We start from the raw sequence: 12,686 nt of genomic DNA on the forward strand, positions 1-12,686 counted from the left end.
TTATGGGATGTATTATGTGTAAGCCTGACTAAAGAGATACATTTTTAATCAACATTTAAACTGGGAAAGTTTGTCTTATCCCCGAACACTATCAGGAAGACTATTCCAAAGTTTGGAAGCTAAATACAAAAACGCTCTACCGCCTTTAGTTGAATTTGATATTCTGGGAACTACCAGAAGTCCTGAGTTTTGCGATCTCAGAGAGCATGAAGTACAGTATTGCAATGTGTTAGAAGACTAGTTAGACATGGGAGCTAAACCATTAAGAGCCTTGTACATAAGTAGCAGCATTTTTTTTAATCAATTCTAAACTGAACAGGTAGCCAGTATAGAGATTATAAAACTGGGGTTATATGATCATATTTTTTTGTCCTTGTAAGAACTCTGGCAGCTGCATTTTGGACTAACTGTAGCCTATTTATTGAAGATGCAGGACAATCACCTAGTAATGCATTACAATAGTCCAGTCTAGAGGTCATGAATCCATGAACTAGCTTCTCAGCATCAGATAAAGATAGGATGTTTCTGGAAGTTGCTGTCTAATATAACACCCAGGTCTTTCACTGTTGAGCTAGACGTTACAGTCTTCTTCTTCTTTCGGCTTTTCCCTTCAGGGGTCGCCACAGCGAATCATCTCTCTCCACCTAACCCTATCTTCTGCATTCTCAACACTTGCACCCACTAGCTTAAAATCCTCATTAATTACATCCATATACCTCCTCTTTGGCCTTCCTCTTTGCCTCCTGCCTGGCAGCTCCATGTCCAACATTCTCCTACCAATATACTCACTCTCCCTCCTCTGAACATGTCCAAACCATCTTAATCTCGCCTCCCTAACTTTGTCCCCCAAACGTCCAACATGGGCTGTCCCTCTGATGTACTCGTTCCTAATCCTGTCCAATCTTGTCACACCCAAAGAGAACCTCAACATCTTCAGTTCGGCTACCTCAAGCTCTGACTCCTGTCTCTTCTTCAGTGTCACTGTCTCTAAACCATACAGCACGGCCGGTCTCACCACTGTCCTGTACACCTTCCCCTTGATTCTTGCTGATATTTTCCTATCACACAGAACTCCTGACACCTTTCTCCACCCACTCCAACCTGCCTGCACTCGCTTCTTTACTTCTTTCCCACTCTCTCCATTACTCTGGACTGTTGACCCCAAGTACTTAAACTCCTGTACCTTCTTCACCTCTTCACCCTGTAACCTTACTATTCCACTTCCCTCCCTTTCATTCACACACATGTACTCAGTCTTACTACGACTGACTTTCATTCCTCTTCTCTCCAGCGCAAACCTACACCTCTCCAGGTTTTCCTCCACCTGCTCCCTGCTCTCACTACAGATCACAATGTCATCTGCAAACATCATTGTCCAAGGAGACTCCTGTCTGACCTCCTCTGACAACTGGTCCATCACTATAGCAAACAGGAAGGGGCTCAGAGCCGATCCCTGATGCAGTCCCACCTCCACTGTAAACTCCTCTGTCTGACCTACAGCACACCTCACCACTGTCCTGCTCCTCTCATACATGTCCTGCACCACTCTGACATACTTCTCTGCTACTCCTGACTTCCTCATACAGTACCACAGCTCTTCTCTTGGCACCCTGTCAGACGCTTTCTCTAAGTCTACAAACACACAGTGCAACTCCCTCTGACCATCCCTATACTTCTCCATCAACATTCTCAGAGCAAAAATTGCATCTGTTGTGCTCTTTCTTGGCATGAAGCCATACTGCTGCTCACAAATTTCCACCACCTTCCTTAACCTAGCTTCCACTACTCTTTCCCACAACTTCATTGTATGGCTCATCAACTTTATCCCCCTATAGTTGCTGCAACTCTGCACGTCACCCTTATTCTTAAAGATCGGCACTAACACACTCCTTCTCCATTCCTCAGGCATCCTCTCACTTTCTAATACCCTGTTGAACAAACTAGTTAAAAATTCCACTGCTGCCTCTCCTAGACACTTCCAGACCTCTACTGGGATGTCGTCAGGACCAACTGCCTTTCCACTTTTCATCCTCTTCAAGGCCTTCCTGACTTCATCCTTTCTAATCTTATCTACTTCCTGTTCCACAGAGTTCACCCCTTCTACTCTTTTTTCCCTCTGATTTTCCTCATTCATCAGCTCCTCAAAGTATTCCTTCCATCTCCTCTGTACACTCTCCTCACTTGTGAGCACCCTTCCATCTCTATCCTTAATAATTCTAACTTGCTGCACATCCTTCCCATCTCGATCCCTCTGTCTAGCTAACCTGTACAAGTCCTTCTCTCCTTCTCTAGTGTCTAACCTAGTGTACAACTCGTCATATGCCTTCTGCTTGGCCTTAGACACCTCCCTCTTCACTCTGCGCTGTAACTCCTTGTATTCCTGTCTATTCTCTTCAGTCCTGTCCATATCATACTTCTTCTTGGCTAATCTCTTCCTCTGTATACTATCCTGAACTTCCTCATTCCACCACCAAGTTTCCTCCTTCCAGATGACACACCCAGCACCTTTCTCCCTGTCTCCCTGATCACTTCTGCTGTAGTTTCCCAGTCATCCGGCAGCACTACCTGACCACCCAGAGCCTGCCTCAACTTCTGTCTAAATTCCTCACAACATTCCTCCTTTTTCAGCTTCCACCACTTAGTTTTCTTCTCTATCTTTGACCTCTTCCTCTTACAGACCATCAGAGTCATCCTACACACCACCATCCTATGCTGTCTGGCTACACTCTCTCCCACTACCACTTTACAGTCACTAATCTCTTTCAGATTGCCTCTTCTACAAAGGATGTAGTCTACCTGTGTTCTCCTACCTCCACTCTTGTAAGTCACTCTATGTTCCTCCCTCTTCTGAAAATATGTGTTAACCACAGCCATGTCCATCCTCTTAGCAAAGTCTACTACCATCTGTCCTTCAAGGTTCCTTTCCTTAACTCCAAACTTGCCCATCACCTCCTCATCACCTGTGTTCCCCTCACCAACATGTCCATTAAAATCCGCTCCTATCACCACTCTCTCACCCGTGGGAATACTCTCAATCACCTCATCGAATTCACACCAGAATCTCTCTTTCTCCTCTAACTCACAACCTACCTGTGGGGCATAACCACTAACAACATTCAACATCACCCCTTCAATCTCTAACTTCAGACTCATCACCCTGTCTGACACTTTCTTCACCTCCAGAACATTCCTCACAAACTCCTCCTTCAGGACCACACCTACCCCATTTCTCTTACTATCCACACCATAATAAAACAGCTTGAATCCTGCTCCTATACTACGAGCCTTGCTACCCTTCCACTTGGTCTCCTGTACACACAGTATATCCACCTTCCTTCTCTCCATCATATCAGCCAGCTCTCTACCTTTCCCTGTCATAGTACCAACATTCAGAGTCCCTATTCTCAGTCCTACACTCTTACCTTTCCTCTTCTCTCTCTGTCTGTGCACTCTCCTCCCTCCTCTACTCCTTCGACCAACAGTAGCCCAATTTCCACCGGCGCCCTGTAGGTCAACGGCGCCGATGGCGGTCGTTGTTAACCCGGGCCTCGACCGATCCGGTATGAAATTCTTACTGACAACTCGCATGGTTAGATTTGGCAATGTTTTATGCCGGATGCCCTTCCTGACGCAACCCTCTCTATTTATCCGGGCTTGGGACCGGCACAGAAGTCACTGGACTGTGACCCCCATGGCTAGATTAGCTAGACGTTACAGTACATACCTCTAAATGGAAGTTGAAGTTTGAGAGCTTCAGTGTACTGGTTTTTGGACCGATAAGTAGTGTTTCTGTCTTATCAGAATTTAACAACAGAAAGTTACAGGTCATATGATCTCTTATCTCTTTAAAGCACTCAGTTAATTTAGACAATTTAGATATTTCATCTGGTTTTGATGAGATATATAAATGGGTATCATCAGCATAACAGTGGAAACTAATCCCATGCCTTCTAATGATGTTCCCTAAGGGAAGGGGGGTATAGGTCTATAGAAAAGCAGAGGTCCTAGAACTGATCCTTGAGGGACCCCATAATTAACTGGCAATAAACTGGAGGATTCACCATTTAATTCTACAAAATGGTATTGATCAGACAGGTAGGATCTAAACCAGCTTAAAGCCTGTCCCTGAATATCTGTAATTTTGTAAGCAATCTAGGAGAATGTTGTGATCTATAGTGTCAAATGCAGCACTAAGGTCAAGTAGAACATGTAGTGACATGGACCGGGGGGTCCGGGGGGCACAGTGTCTTTGTCTTGGTCCGGGGGGCACAGTGGCTTTGTGGTTAGCACGTTTGCCTCACACCTCCAGGGTTGGGGGTTCGATTCCCGGCTCCACCTTGTGTGTGTGGAGTTTGCATGTTCTCCCCGTGCCTCGGGGGTTTCCTCCGGGTACTCCGGTTTCCTCCCCCCGGTCCAAAGACATGCATGGTAGGTTGATTGGCATCTCTGGAAAATTGTCCGTAGTGTGTGAGTGCGTGAGTGAATGAGAGTGTGTGTGTGCCCTGCGATGGGTTGGCACTCCCACCAGGGTGTATCCTGCCTTGATGCCCGATGACGCCTGAGAGAATGAGTCTTGGTCCGAAGCTAAGAACAAGTCATTTGTAACTTTAACAAGTGCAGTTTCTGTGCTATGATGGGGCCTGAAACCTGACTGAAACTCTTCAAAGATATTGTTCTCCTGTAAGAAGCACAGTTGAGCAGACACAACCTTTTATAGTATTTAAGACATAAACAAAAGGTGGTAAATTGGTCTGTAATTTGATAGTTCATTAGGATCTAAATTAGGTTTCTTGATGAGGGGTCTAATAACTGCCAATAATAACTTTAAGGACGTGACCTAAAGATGAGGAGTTAATAATATTAAGAAGAGGCTCACCAGCTTTATGTAACACTTCTTTCAGTAACTAGAATCTCGTAAACAAGTTGTTGATTTAGCTGTAGTAATAAGTTTATCTAGCTCTTCCTGTCCTGTACTTGTAAAGCACTGTAGTTGTGCGTGTAGAGCTTTAGGTGAGACTGCCAATAGTGGAATGATGGAATAGTGGATGATGGAATAGTGTTTTCAGATCTCTGTTTTTTTGTTAATTTAGCCACTGTGCTAAATAAAAACCTGGTATTGTTTTGGTTATTTTCTATGAGTTTGCTCAGGCGCTCAGCCCTAGCAGCTTTTAGAGCCTGTCTATAGCTGGACATACTGTCCTTCTATGCAATTCTAAAAACCTCTAATTTAGTTTTTCTACTTTCTCTCGAGGTCAAGGGTATAATTACATTATACCAATGTGCAGGTGTTTTGACTCTAACTTTCTTTAATCGGATGGGGCAACAGTTCCTAATGTGCTAGTGAAGATAGTGCCTATGCTGTAAGTTATTTCATCTAGATTGTTTGCGTTTAAGGGTATAGTAAGAAGTTGAGACAGATCAGGCAGGTTATTTGCCTTAGAATCTGTCTTTAGTGGTCGGAATAATAGTTCTACCGATTCGATAACGTGGTAAGACATGGCTAGTTTGTTCTACAGGCAGTATGTACAGTATGAGGTAATGGTCTGTGATGTCATCGCTTTGAGGTATGATATCTACATCAGTGACATCTATTCTGTTTGATATTGTTAAATCTAGCGTGCGATTAAATACAATGAGTTGCTCTTGTGATGTTTTGTTTAAGCCCAAATGAGTTTAGAAGGTCCATTAATGAGAGTTCTAAAGCATTGTTTGTATTGTCAACGTGAATGTTAAAATCTCCTACAATTAATACACAGACACAGTTTCTATATGATGAGCTATGTGTGCATTTGTATCAATTTGATGATGATGAGGTAAAGGATAGCTATTAAAATTAAGACTTAAATTTTAGTTCGGTGTGCAGTGCCCTAGAGATGTTGTCTGAGAGGATTTCCGCTCCAACTCTGCTGGGGTGCAGGCCATCAGTACGGAATAACCTTGGGCGCTCCCAGAAAAAAATCCAGTTATCAATAAAGAGTAGATTCTGGTCATGACACCATGACTGTAAACATTCATTTAAGGCAAAATGTCTACTGAACCTCTCGATTCCTTGCTGGTACATGGGAAGTGGGCGATGTGCCATCTCGCAAAGGGGGCCTAAGTGGTTTCGGATAGGGCACCCATTGTCTGTGGTACCCTTGCACCAGAGTGAACAACACCTGGGCCAGCCGCTTCCTGGGTGTGGAGTAGAGGTGAAGGTTGTACTAATTTCATGCCGGGAATTTACCTGGCATAGGTGAGCAACTGACCGACAAGAATCCAGCACGGCTTTCCGCCCGCACTGCTGGGCCTACTTCATCTGTAGGTTGCGGGTCTGCTACTCCAAGGCCGCCAGCTCCAGTTCCACCAAATGCAACTCGAACGTGTCCTCAACTGCACTCAAAGGCAGACACACAAGCGACATAGTGTTATAGGGCAAGACCAACAAAGATAATTGGTGTGAGAGGTTGTAGAGAACAAGCGGTAACCGGTAATCTGAAATTAACACATACTTCTGGGTGTTTGAGAGAATTGCTAATTCTCTAAAATGGCCAAAGGAGTTGTAGACATTATTACTCCAATGTAAGCTGGTTAGAAAAGCTCAGAAGGTTTGTTCATTGTTATGTGTACCTGATAGTATGGTCTATGACACAGTAAAAACTGCGATCCTTCATATAAAACGCTATTCTTGTCAAAGCCTAAGCAGCCAATTCCATGTGAACAGAAGTTCCAAACCAGAGCAGCCTAGACCGGTAAGTCACCCTGGTCATAACAGAGCAAGATCACTAACTGGTGAATTTTTTTATTGTCATAGAAACAAAACAGGAGACAAAAACAGAGACAGGAGAGATGATTCCATTTCTCAATCATCTGTGGTTGTGTGCAAATGAGTGCTACAAACCTTTTCTTCTTACCACGGTGTATCTATTTTGAAGGATGAGGAACAGGAAATTGCAATTTGATGTGACACTGGTGCAGGCTTTTATTTGTGAAGGTTTACTTCCTCTATCAGTGGAAACGTTTGTGGGACTCTGATTGCATATCTGATAATCTGGCAAAATATCTTCCAGAGGTGTTTTCTTTATGTGTTGTAACACAGTCCCAAGCAAAATATTCTGGTGATTCTGTGGTTCTTTCTGACTCATTTTTAGCGCAGGAAGCCTTCGTTATTGGTGAATTGGTTAAACAATATGTTAAAACCCAGCTACTTACAGGCCCTCTGTCTAGTAAGAGGGTTCAAGAAAATAATTTATTTCTGATTAATGATAACACTGATGAGAGTTTACACTTCTTTAGTGCTGTGGTTAACATAAATGAAGTGGACAAGAAACAAGTGGCTTAGATGATGGTTTATTGATTGGCTAAGAATGCTATTTTTCAGATTGTGGTTTCTTTAATCTATTGACACTTGGTTCCTAGGGTACAGCATCCGAATGAAAAGCATCCGAATGAAAAGCATCCGAATAAACAAACTCAAGGGCATGATGTGCTGGTAAACTCTACCTCCATGCTCCACATCCATAACACAAGAAACAGGACAGGTGAATCTCCTCACCTATGGATCTTTCCAGTAACAGAAAGCACTTATATCCACCGTCTATGCTCATGTCCTTTGAGGTTCTCCAAGTTCTCATCTCCCCTCCTCGGCAAAGTGTGTTTCAGATTTGAGCTTGACGAACGCCCTGGCCACTTTGTCCCCAAGAACACTGGGGGTGAGAGTTAGTTTTATATAAGATAGAGAGAGTGATGGAAGGATCTTCATGGTGAGTGAGAGAACTAGGCACTTATTTACAATGTGTTAAAGGGATACAGTACTTACAAACATTCAATTTAAAAGAATAAGCCCTGCTTACAATTCACACCTTAAGGGAGACTGAAACTACTCCTGATTAATCAGCTGAGAGAACTACTAAGCAAAGGCCAACATTATACAATAGAATATAGCAAAACCATCAAATGCAGTAGGCTATCACAATACATAATTTCGCTATTTATACATTTTAAACAGATTTTTTATTCAGAATTTGTCATTTGTAATTCTCTGCATGAAATATGAACAGTATGTAGGGGTTAAAGATAATAGCAGGTCCGAAGTGTTATACAATGTAAAACACAGCCAAAATACTATTGATCACATTAACAAATGCATTACTTAATGTAAATTAATCAATTTGTACTGTAAACAATTAACCACAATAATTACTTAAAGATTTGTTTGTGTACTTTAGTCTATAAAATTATAAAAAAATAAATATAATATATAAAAATAGCTGGACATTCAGTTTTCATCAAAAATGGCTCACTGGCATAGCATTTGCCAGGTGAACAGTGCGAAAGCTGTGCTATTTTTAAATGCAATCTTTATTGTAGATAGATATCAAATGCTATTAGTGTATTGTCATCAGTTTCTTGAAGTCACAATAGTTAACCAAAAATGTTTTCATTTATTTAAATTTTTTCTAAGTGAATTCATCATAATATATCAGGGATAAATAGATGGACTTATTGTTTCCTATTTTGAGTGCATAAGCATGCAAAGTAGGTCTGATTGGTCAATTTAAATCACCTGACCTTTTGTGGATCACTTTATGACAATTTACGTCAATTTACATGTATTTGCCTTGTATGACAGCAAGTGAATTCGATTCTGCTAGAGGGTACTATGCTCTACACTCTTTGTGAGTGGGGCATACATACTTGAGACCTGAGTTTTTTTTCCCCATTTTCACAGAGGTCCCCAATCAATTGGTGTGTCCTCTAATGGTCACTGCTCACTGCCCAGCACCATAGTGCTTAATTGGCATTTGCCATAGAACACCAGAATTGGCAGGTCCCACTGTATTGTAATTGGTGCCCTGAACTATTCACAGATTAGAGCAGGTTCACCCTGAGCACATGTGACAGACGTGAAAGGCTCGGGAGAAGCTGTAGAGAACATTATGCTGCTTGTAAGATCGTTCAGCATGACCAGTTTGGTGGTGCATCAGTTATGGTCTGGGAAGGCATATCCAAGGAGGGGTGCACAGACCTCTTCAGGCTAGACAACGGAACCCTGACTGCTATTGGTTTAGTGGGTACTGGGCTTCTCCTGGTGCGCGACAATGCCCGGCCTCATGTGGCAAGACTGGATCCCATGCTCGCCTGACCTAATCCAATAGAACACTTCTGGAACATTAAGTTTCAGTCCATCTGGAGCTGCCAGGGTTGCACCTCAGACTTCCCAGGAGCTCAGTGATGGCCTGGTCTAAAACTAGGAGGAGATTCCCCAGGACACCATCTGTCATCTTATTAGGAGCATGCCCTGACATTGTCAATCACACGGGGGCCATGCAAACTACTGAGAACCATTTTAAGTTCCTGCAATGAAATTTAAGCAAAATGGACTAGCCTGCCAAATTATTTTTTCACTTTGATTTTCGGGGTGTCTTTGAATTTAGCCCTCCGTAGATTAATCATTTTCATTTCCATCAAACAACGTGGCATCCTTTCAATTCTAACATCTTACCCAGTCCATATCAGTATATATATCCAGCATGATTTTTCTGAGATCTGAAGTGTTTTCAAAGTGATCCTTAAATGTTTTTTGAGCAGTGCATAATTATTTGTGTATTTTAGTGTTTCATTTATTATTTTAGTTTATACTGTGAAGCACTTTGAGCTGCATTCAAAGTATAATCTGCTGTATAAAGAAAGTTGATTAAAAGTTATTTATTTATATAAATTTCATATCAGGAATAAACTGTACAGAATATATAACCTGAGATGTAGTTTTGTTCTCCCTAGTTGTGAGTATGAACCAAACCTTGACTGAGTTACTGGAAAATCGTGAGTCAGAGCAAATCACTGATGGTGAAAAACAGAACAAATGGCTGCATCACCATTCCTCGCCATTAAGGAAATCATTTGTGGTTTATGACAAAGACAACTGTGCACTTTTGTTTGGTCTGTCACTTTCCTTAATCCAAAGTAGGGGAAAGGAAGTCAGTCAAGACTGATTATAGATTCAATTTCACTTTCTCAGCACAATTCCAGCTTGCTCATGGGAAGTCAATGTAACATTGCCAGCTCTTTCTCCAGGCACATGCTGTTTTCAGGTTTGTGTAGTGTTAGGCAAACACATACAGGGACAGAGCACATGCACGCGCACACACACACACACACACACACACACACACACACACACACACACACACACAAACAAAATAAAGACAACAAAAATGGATTTTGTACATAAAGTATTTTGATTATGCTGTCTGTATTAAAGTGAAATTCTAATTACAGGGAAATATTGCATCCATACTCAATTAAATTCAATTCAATTCAAGTTTATTTGTCTAGCACTTTTTACAATTGACATTATCTCAAAGCGGTTTTACAGAACATAAACATAGAACAAAAGGTTAATATAAAGAATAATAATAAGATTATTAGAATACAAAATTCAAGATTAATATTAGATAGATTTAGTTCACAATGTGTATGTATTTATCCCCAATGAGCAAGTCTGAGGTGACTCAGGCAGCAGTGGCAAGGAAAAACTCCCTTAGATGGTAAAGGAAGAAACCTTGAGAGGAACCAGACTCAAAAGGGAACCCATCTTCATATGGGTGACACTGGAAGGTGTGTTAATATACAGTCTAACAAATGTACAATGAGTATATGGAAATATTTGATCTTTTATCAAATATAGCAAGTTTGGAGAGATGCATATCGGTGATAAATGATATGTGACATTTTCTGATACAGTTAATTATAATGACTTAGATTCAGAGCAACTTGTATAAAAGTTAAACTCATCATCTGCTCTGAAAGGGAGATTGTGGGGTCTTAAAACACAAAATTCTGATGAATTCCTTGTTAGAATTCAAGATTTGAGTCATCCCATGTCATGAGTTGGGGATATAATGTTTTATATGATTTCACAGTGTAAGTATATTAGTACACAAAAGGGGAAAAAGTGCATATTTTCATTTTTTGCTTTTACTTTAAGTGACATTGTACTGCCACCTGCAGATCAGAAAACTACGGTTAAACTTTGGTGTTCAAGGAAAGTGTTAGTGTCACTAATATATTTCAAATTTAATAAGATGTCTGCTCATAAAGCCTTAGCTAGAGGATTGCATAGTATACTACTTACATAGTATAAGTAAGTAGATTTGGAAGAAATCCTCTCAAGCATCTCCTGGAGTCAATATTTTCAGTCCTGAATGAAATGTTAAAGGTTTTCTGATATCCTAGAAGTGCAAATTCAGACCACATCCACTTCCAGTACACCCGAGGCATTTGGCATTAAGCATTTGGCTTAACCTGCCTTTATTTAGCCCTCACCGACCAAGACAATAAAGACACTTACGTACGAATGCTGTTCAAGGACTTCAGTGTAGCATTTAACACAATCATCCTTCAGCCTTCAGCACCTGATTGAGAAGCTGAGCCTGCTGGGACTGAACACCTCCCTCTGCAACTGGATCCTGGACTTCCTGACTGGAAGACCTCAGTTAGTCCGGATCAGGAACAGTATCTCTAGCACTACCACACTGAGCACTCGGTTGTGCATGCTTTGCATCGCACTTTTTTAAAATTAAGGCTGTATTAATGGTTAATGGATAGCCAGTAAATTATAAAGGCAAATGAACAGAAAAATGAACAGACTAAATACATACATGCTGTACAACTGGCAGCACAAAATCTCACTTTTTTTTTTTCACTTTTATGCTATGTTCACATACTGTACAGTAACTCACATCCAATTTCAGTGAGAGCTGGAGACTTCTGGTGACAAGAAGAACAGTGACTGTTGCTAGCTAGATGTGGGTGTGTTCATTGACGTGTCAGATTTAAAAAAAACTTTAAATTTATGCAAATATGGCACGACACGGTGCAGTGTCTACCAGTGGGAGTAAAGACAGTGGCAAACAGATCAATGGGAAAAGCACACACTGCTTCTCCTTCATCTTGTTTGATATGATGCATAACACTGCTCAATTTTACATACGGATTCTATCCTTTTAGAATGTTTTGATTTGTTTTCATATTTAATGCTAGCTATGCTACCCAGAGAGATACGTTATTACTATGACAACCAGTAAGAGGAACAACTTCTGGTGACTTCATTGTACAGAGACTTGTGTTGATAAAATCACTGTATTTGTGAACATAGGTTACTGCGTGGATTCCTTTTACCAATTGACTGTGATAGGACTTTAGAGCTGGCAATCAATCAATCAATACAAATTGGGATATTGGTGCCCTGTGACAGGTTGGGTACATTCTCACCTCACACCCAGTGTTTTTGCACTCTGCACCTATAGTGTTGCTCAGCAGGAAAAATCAGTTAATGAAATCAGCCTTTTGCCATCTTGGATTTTTTTTTTAGAGACCAAAACTCTAGTCTTACACTGTAAAGACAATTTGTCATTTTTTAATAAAAGTATCACAATATCAACAAACCAGGAGAACAGAGAAAGAACAAATAGATAAAATGTTCCCAGAGTATACAAAGTCGTTCAAAGACACTAATATTAGTCTCAGTTGATTCCTCAAGTCTTTGTACACAGCAAAGAAAAATCTTACTTATTTTAAGTTTTATGACTAAAAGTTTTTAGACAAAAAATACTTGCGCTTTGATTGTTTACATTTATGAACATAAATATGCAAATAAGAATAGATTTATATACAGTTTCTCAATAGGTGTGTTTACATGTTTA

This window comes from Tachysurus vachellii, chromosome 20 (assembly GCF_030014155.1).
Source record: "Tachysurus vachellii isolate PV-2020 chromosome 20, HZAU_Pvac_v1, whole genome shotgun sequence".
NCBI lineage: Eukaryota > Metazoa > Chordata > Actinopteri > Siluriformes > Bagridae > Tachysurus > Tachysurus vachellii.